We start from the raw sequence: 8,956 nt of genomic DNA, 5'->3' as shown, positions 1-8,956 counted from the left end.
ATATCTAAAGTAGTCAAATTTATAGAAATAGAAAGTAGAATGATGGTTACCAGGGCTTGGAGGGAGGGGAAAATGGGTGGTTGTTGTTGTTTAAGGGGTATAGAGTTTTCAGTTTTGCAAGATGAAAAGTTCTGGAGATCTGTTTCACAATGTCAATATACTTACCATTACTGAACTGTACACTTAAAAAAAAAAAGCCACCAAACAGACAGAGTGTGTAGAAAACATAACAATTAAGAAACTAAATATTTAACAAAGAGGTAGATTAAGAGATAACATCAGCCAGGTATGGTGATTCATGCCTGTAATTCCAGCACTTTGGGAGGCTGAGGCAGGAAGATCACTTGAGGCCAGGAGTTTGAGACCAGCCTGGATAACATAGCAAGACCCTGTCTCTACAAAAAAAATTTAAACATAAAAACAAACAACAACAAAAAAGATAGTATTGAGAGGCTGAAAAGGGGTGGAAAAAGAGGTAGGAGAAAAAGTAAAAGAGAATGATGTAAAAACAAAACAAAACTAGAAGAGAATCCAAGAGAAGGGAGAATTTCTATCCAAGTGGTTTGTGGTGAACAATCTCCAATTCTAGAACAATCCACTAGAGTAAGAAAGTACTATTTAAAAAAGAATAGGATTTACAATTAGGAAGTCACTATGAACATTATTCAGTGCAGGTCCCTTGGAATTATGTAAGCCAAATATCTTGAGAAATGAATGCGACTTTTATATAAAAATAGTAAAGTGTAGAAAATTCTTCCAGGAAGTTAGAGATGAAGGGAAGGAAATGGAAGACAGTAGTTTTGTAGGACAGCAGTATTAAGGGGATTTTTTTAAAGATGTAAAAAAGTTAGCATTTTTTAGAGCAAGAGGAAGTAGATAGTGAAATTGAAGAAAGAAGAGATGTAATAACTTATGGAGCAAAATCTCATATCAAAAGCAAAAATAGAGGGATGTTATTGGAAAACTGTGAGTATCATCTCAGGTAGGAGGAAAGATGGCTGAGTTTAGGGTGACAGCTCTGATGGAGTTCAGACATTGTGCCATCTACTTTTGCTGTAAAACATAGGACTTGATTATCTTGGAGAGAGGATGATGGTATGAGGTAGTGGCTTGAGGACAGTAGTGAATATTTGACATAGCTACTATAGGAAATGGGTAATCAAACCAACTAGCTGTGGTTAAATCATAATTAATGCTATAAAGTAGAAAGAATGGTTATACAATTTTCTTGGTAGTCCAAAAGCAGATTGGAAAAAGCAGATGGTTGGGTTGATCCACATTCAGAGATTGGCAGAAGAGATGCAACGTATTAAGGTCATGGAGTGGAAGGCATTGTGAGTGCTAGTAAGAATATAGCTGAAACAACTGATTTCATAAATCCAAACTGGCAAGGAAGGATAAAAATCAGACTAGATGAAGTGAATTCAAGAAGACTAGTGCTTTTAAGAAATTGGGCCAGGCATGGTGGCTCATGCCTGTAATGTCAGCACTTTGGGAGGCCAAGAAGGGAGGGTCACTTGAACCCAGGAGTTCAAGACCAGCCTGGGCAACACAGGAAGACCCCATCTTTACAAAAAAATGAAAATAACTGGGTGCAGTGGCCTGTGCCTGTGGTCCCAGCTACTTGGGAAGCTGAGGCAGGAGGATCACTTGGGCTCAGGAGATCAAGGCTGCAGTGAACCATGATCACACCACTGCACTCTACACTCCAGCCTGGGCAAAAGAGCGAGACTTTTTCTCAAATAAATAAATTTAAGCTAATATGTTGTATGACTATGTCATTTGGATATTACAAATATAAATACTGGTTACCTTACAGTAAAGGTAACCTGGGATGATAAGACTCAGAACAGAGAGAAATACCCATAATTCTGTGCCCAAGTCTTTAATCACATGAGAGTGTGGTACGAAGATCAGCAAATGGTAGAGCTGAAGAATGTGGAGAAAGTGATGTTTCAAGAGGATGTGAATTTCAGTGGGGAAGTAGAGGAGAGTAAGGGCCTGAAAACCCTAGTGTAGAACCAGCGGAACATCAGATTATGATTTCGTTAACAATCAAAGGATTGTTAAGGAAAGGCTAGGAGTATAGGAAAGTTTATTAACAACAGAATGGTATTTTAGAAGATAACGTGGAATTACTAGGAGCAAGAACAAGCTGATTACGGGAAAAAGAAAAGAAAAAAGTGACCAGAGGGACTTATGAAGGAGACAGGGCATTGAGAAATGACCAAAATTTTCAGGGAGATGAGAAAGAAGGAATATGAATGGAATTATAATGCTAATTTTCAGCTGAATATTGTTTGTGAGAGACAAAGCAAAGAAATTGAGAGATAGAAGGGATGTTAATACAACCAAAACACTAATTACAGCTGAAATGTTGTTTAAGAATGATACAGATTGTGACACAAATCTAATGAAACCACTAAATTTTGTCTTCATATTGTTTAGGGGAGATGAAGCGAAATTGAGATGATCTGGAAGCTATATGTAACATTAGTATAGCCTCCCCTTTAAAGTTTTTGATTTCAGGTTTAAACATTTTGTTGTGGGGAAAATATTTGGGTATCTTCTTCAACCCCAACGTTCTCTAGTTATTTATCTTTAGGAACTGGAAGTATGTTAAGTGCCGGATCTTGGATATTCATACATTTAGTTTTAGTTCATCCTATTGTCCCAGCTTGCTTATTTATGTATTCATATGTTTTTAATTTTTATTATTTTTTAGTCAGCTTGCTAGGGAATATTGACTTATTTTTAATATACACTTCCCATGCCATAAAATGCACCACTTTAAAGTGTGTAATTTAATGGCTTTTAGTATATAAACAAGATTGTACAATATTGTCTTACTGCACTATATTGCAAAAAGGTTGTACAAGGTTATGCATCACCACTAATTCCAGAACATTTTCATTATCTAAAAAGAAACCCTGTACCCATTAAAGTCACTCTCCATTTCCTCCCTACCTTCAGCCTCTGTCAACCATTAATCTACTTTTGTTCTCTATTGATTTGACTATCCTGGACATTTTATATAAATGGAATCATATAATACTTGTCTTTCTGTGTCTGACTTCTTTCACCTAGCATAATATTTTCAAGGTTCATCTATGTTGTAGCATGTAGCAGAATGTTATTCCTTTTTGTAACTGAACAATATTCCATTGTATGGCTATACCACATTTTGTTTATTCATCAGTCAATATAGGCATACCTTGGAGATACTGTGGACTCAGTTCCAGATCATCAAAATAAAAGGAGTCACATAAATTTTTGGTTTCCTAGTGTATATAAAGGTTATGTTTACACTATACTGTAGTCTATTAAGTGTGCAATAGATTATGTCTAAAAAACAATGTACATACCTAAATTTAAAAATATTGTTTAAAAATGCTAATGATCAGCAAGTTGTAATTCTTTTGCTGGTGGAGGGTCTTGTTGCCTTGATGTTGGTGGCTGCTGACAGATCAAGGTAGTAGTTGCTGAAGGTTGGGGTGGCTGTGGCAATTTCTTAAAATAAGACAAAAATGGAGTATGCCATATCAATTGATTCTTCCTTTCATGAAAGATTTCTCTGCAACATGTGATGCTGTTTGATGGCATTTTACCCACAGGAGAACTTCTTTCAAAACTGGAATCAATGATCTCAAACCCTGCCACTGCTTTATCAACCAGTTTATGTAATATTCCAGATCCTTTGTTGTCATTTCAACAATGTTTTCAGCATCTTCACAGAGTAGATAACATCTCAGGAAACTACTTTCTTTGTTCATCCATAAGAAGCAACTCCTGGCCGGGCATGGTGGCTCACGCCTGTAATCCCAGTATTCTGGGAGGCCAAGGCAGGCAGATGATGAGGTCAGGAGTTTGAGACCAGCCTGGCCAACATGGTGAAACCCCGTTTCTACTAAAAATACAAAAATTAGCTGGACATGGTGGCATGCACCTGTAGTCCCAGCTACTCTGGAGGCTGAGGCAGGAGAATCGCTTGAACCTGGGAGGTTGAGGTTGCAGTGAGCCAAGATTGTGCCATTGCACTCCAGCCTGGGCGATGGAGGGAGGCTCTGTTAACAAAAAAAAAAAAAAAAAAGCAGCAACTCCTTAATTTGTATTTGTTCAAGTTTATCATGAGATTGCAGCAACTCAGTTCCATCTTTAGGTTCCACCTCTAATTCTTGTTCTTTTGCTATTTTCATCACATGTACAGTTACTTCCTTCACTGAAGTCTTGAGTCCCACCACATCATCCATGAGAGCTGGAATCAATCTCTTCCAAACTTCTGTTAATACTGACATTTTAACCTCCTCCCATGAATCACAAATGTTCTTAATGGCATCTAGAATAGTGAATCCTTTCCAGAAGATTTTCAATTGACTTTGCCAAGATCCATCAGAGGAATTACTATCTATGATGGCTGTAGTCTTATAATATGTATTTCTTAAATAAGACTACTTGAAAATCAAAATGACTCCTTGATCCATGACCTGCAGAATGGATATTGTGTTGGCAGGTAGGAAAACATCCATCTCCTTGTACATCTCCATCAGAGCTGTTGGGTGATGAGATGCTTTGTCAATGAGCAGTAATACTTTGAAAGGAATCTTTCATTTTGAGCAGTAGATCTCAACCGTGGGCTTAAAATATTCAGTAAACCATGCTGTAAACAGACATGCTGTCTTGTAGGTTTTGTTTTGTTCCATTTATAAAGCACAGGAAGAGTGGATTGAGCATCATTCTTAAGGGCCCTAGAAGTTTTGGAATGGTCAATGAGCATTGGCTTTAACTTAAAGTCACTGGCCACGTTAGCCATTAACAAGAGAGTCAGCCTGTCCTCTGAAGTTTTAAAGTGAGGCATTGAGTTCTCCTCTCTAGCTATGAATATCCTAGATGGCATCTTCTTCCACTAGAAGGCTGTTGTGTCCACGTTGAAAGTCTGTTGTTTCATACAGCCACCTTCATCAATAACCTTAGCTAGGTCTTCTGGAGAACTTGCTGCAGCTTCTACATCAGTGCTTGCTGCTTCACCTTTCTCTTTCATGTTATGGTGATGGTTTCTTTCCTTAAACTTCAAAAGCCAACCTCTGCCATCTTCCTGCTTTTCTTCTGCAGCTTCTTCTCTCTCTCAAACTTCATGGAATTGGAGAGAATTAGGGCCTTGTTTTGGATTAAGGGAATGTTGTGGCTGGTTTGCTCTTTTATCCAGACCACTAAAACTTTTTCCATATCAGCAATAACATTGTTTTGCTTTCTTTTTTCTTTCCTTTGAGACAGGGTCTCACTTTGTCACCCAGGCAGGAGTACAGTGGTGTGATCATAGCTCACTGTATCCTCGATTTCCCAGGCTGAAGTGGTGATGCTCCCACCTCAGCCTCCCAAATAGCTGGGACTGCAGGCATGCAACACCACACCTAATTTTTTTTTTTTGTAAAGACAGGATCTTGTCATATTACCCAGTCTGGTCTCAAACTCCTAGGCTCAAGCAATCTGCCTGCTACCGTATCCCAAAGTGTTAGGATTATAGGCATGAGTCACTGCACTCAGCCTCTTTTGCTTTTTTTTTTTTTTTTAGACGGAGTCTCACTCTGTCGCCAGGCTGGAGTGCAGTGGCACGATCTCGGCTCACTGCAATCTCTGCCTCCTGGGTTCAAGTGATTCTCCTGCCTCAGCCTCCTGGGTAGGTGGGACTACAGGCACGTGCTACCACACACAGCTACCTTTTGTATTTTTAGTAGAGACGGGGTTTCACCATGTTGGCCAGGATGGTCTCAATCTCTTGACCTTGGTATCCGCCCACCTTGGCCCCCCAAAGTGCTGGGATTTCTTATAGTTTGTGTATTCACTGGAATAGTACTTTTATTTTCCTTCAAGAACTTTCCCTTTACATTTCATAACTTGGCTGTTTAGCCTAGAAGGCCTGGCTTTCAGCCTGTCTTGGCTTTTGATATGTCTTCCTCACTAAATTTAATTTATTTCTAGTTTTCGGTTTAAAGTGAGAGATATGTGACTCATCCTTTCACTTGAATACTTACAGCCCATTGCAAGGTTATTAATTGGCCTAATTTCAATATTGTATGTCTCAGGGAACAGTGAAGCACAAGGAAAGGGAGAGAGATGTGGGAATGGTTGGTTGGCGGAGCAGTCAGAACACATACATTTATTGCGTTTGCCATCTTCTGTGGGCACAGTTTGCGATGCTCCAAAACAATTATGATACTAACATCAAAGATTAGTGATAACAGATCACCATAACTGATAATAATGGAAATGTTTGAAATATTGTAAGAATGACCAAAATGTGACACAGAGACACAAAGTGAGCATATGCTATTGGGAAAATGGTGCCATTAGACTTGCTTGTCACAGAGTTGCCACAACCTTCAATTTGTAAAAAAAAAAAAGGTGAAGCACAATAAGGTGAAGTGCAATAAAACGAGGTATGCCTGCAGACATTTGCATAGTTTCCACTTTTTGGAATAATTTTGCTATGAACATTCAAGGTCAAGTTTTTGTGTGGATATATGTTTTTAATTCTCTTGAGTATATACCTAGAAGTAGAATTGGCAGGTCATATAGTAACTCTATGTTTAACTCTTTGGGAAACTGTGAAAATGTTTTCCAAAACAACTGTATCATTTTATACTTTTGCTAGTAGTATATGAGAGCTACAGTTTCTCCACTTCCTCACCAACACCTATTTATTTTCCAGTTTTAAAAAATTATAGTCATCATAGTGGGTGTGAAGTGGTATCTCACAGTGGTTTTGCTATGCATTTGTTTCCTTAATGACTAACAAAGTTGAACATATTTTCATGTGCTTATTGGCCATTTGGCATATATTCTTTGGAGATATATTCATTCAAATCTTCTGCCCATTTTTAAATTGGGTTTATTGTTGATTATAAGAGTTCTTTGGTGACTCACGCCTATAGTCCCAACACTTTGGGTGGCCAAGGCAGAAGGATCACTTGAAGCCAGGAATTCGAGACCAGCCCAAGCAACATAGACCCCATCTCTACAAAAATAAAAAAAACTTAGCCAGATGTAGTGGCATGCACCTGTAGTCCTAGCTATTCAGAAGGCTCAAGTGGGAGAATCCTTTGAGCCCAGGAGTTTGAGGCTGTAGTGGGTTATGATTGTACCACTACACAACAGCCTGGGTGACAGAATGAGACCCTATCTCTTAAAAAATAAATACATAAATAGAGTCTTTTCAGGCTGGGTGTGGTGGCTCACGCCTGTAATCCCAGCACATTGGGAGGCCAAGGAGGATGGATCACTTGAGGTCAGGAGTTTTAGACCAGCCTGGCCAACATGGTGAAACCCTCTCTCTACTACAGCTGCAAAAATTAGGCTGGGCACGGTGGCTCACGCCTGTAATTCCAGCACTTTGGGAGGCCGAGGCGGGCAGATCACAAGGTCAAGAGATCGAGATCATCCTGGCTAATACGGTGAAACCCCATCTCTACTAAAAATACAAAAAATTAGCCGGACATGGTGGTGGGCGCCTGTAGTCCCAGCTACTCAGGAGGCTGAGGCAGAGGAATGGCATGAACCCGGGAGGTAGAGCTGGCAGTGAGCCAAGATCGTGCCACTGCACTCTAACCTGGGCGACAGAGTGGGACTCCATCTCAAAAAAAAAACAAAAACAAAAACAAAAATTAGCCGGGTGTGGTGGCGGGCGCCTGAAATTCCAGCTACTTGGGAGGCTGAGGCAGGAGAATCGCTTGAACCCAAGAGGCAGAGGTTGTAGTGGGCCAAGATCCTGCCACTGCACTCCAGCCTGGGCAACAGAGCAATACTCTGTCTCAAAAAAACAAAAAACAAAGAAAAAAAAAAAGTTCTGCTCTATATTTTAGGTACTAGACTCATCTAATAAATGATTTGAAAATAATTTATTCTGTTTTGTGAGTTATCTTTTAATTTTTTTGATAATGTCCTTTGAATTACAAAGGTTTTGAATTTTGATTGTCTGATTTATCAAATTTTTTCTTTAGTTGCTTGTTTTAGGTGTTATATCTAAGAACCCAGCAGCATGTTTAATAGGTCTCTTCTTGCTCTAAGAACTGTCCCCATGGACACTAAATTATGTGGATACCCTCCTAATAAATCTCTAATTCCAGCTCAAGGAAGCAAAGATAGGCAATTGGAGGCCCCTGGCCAGGTGGATGAGTAAATCCTGACTTATTTTATCCTTACCTCAGCATGGCGAGTGCCATCATTTGGCTTCTCCCTAAAGGAAATCTGCCAGCAATTTTAGTTGCCATTTTGTATACTTACTCAACAAGTTTACATTGAGCACTTACTCTGTATCAAGTACTTTTCCAAAGGAGGAAAAATTGCATCAGCAAATTACAAAGAGAAAATTTTAAAAAATGCTTTGCCCTTTTTCTTTTTATAAAAAAGGCAGTATAATAACTACAAATATTGAAAAGCTAAAAGAGCTCCTAATCTCATGATTCAAATGTAATTATTTCATTTTTATTTATTATAATTGTTGTTCATAACCATACACATATTTTAATATAGTTCAGTTAGCATAAAGGAATTTAATATTTTGCTTTTTAAAAACTTAATATTTTATCATATATTTAAGAAAATGTCTTTCTTGACTTTGGCCTCAGACAATATAAGGGAAAGGAAGCAAACAGGAGAAAATGCGTAAGTCAATAAAATATTATTAAGATAAGCAAGTATGGTTTATAAGTGGATTTGTGCTCTGGTCTGTGAATGCTTATAGGCTGGCAAATTGAATTCAAGAGTATATAATTCTATTCCATATTATTAACATTTTTCTTTTTCTTCCTGATCTATGACTCTGGTTCCACTGATTACCTTAACCAAATTACATGGATAATTTAATTTCGAGCTATTGTTCATACTGGTCAGTTAAATGTTTGCATCTAGATAAGGTTTTCTCCTTTAAGTTTGTAGCTAAACAAGAAGTTTGATATATGAA

The sequence above is a fragment of the Macaca mulatta genome, chromosome 7 (assembly GCF_049350105.2).
Source record: "Macaca mulatta isolate MMU2019108-1 chromosome 7, T2T-MMU8v2.0, whole genome shotgun sequence".
Classification (NCBI taxonomy): domain Eukaryota; kingdom Metazoa; phylum Chordata; class Mammalia; order Primates; family Cercopithecidae; genus Macaca; species Macaca mulatta.
The sequence above is the reverse complement of the archived record's forward strand: the minus strand, read 5'-3'. Positions refer to the sequence as shown.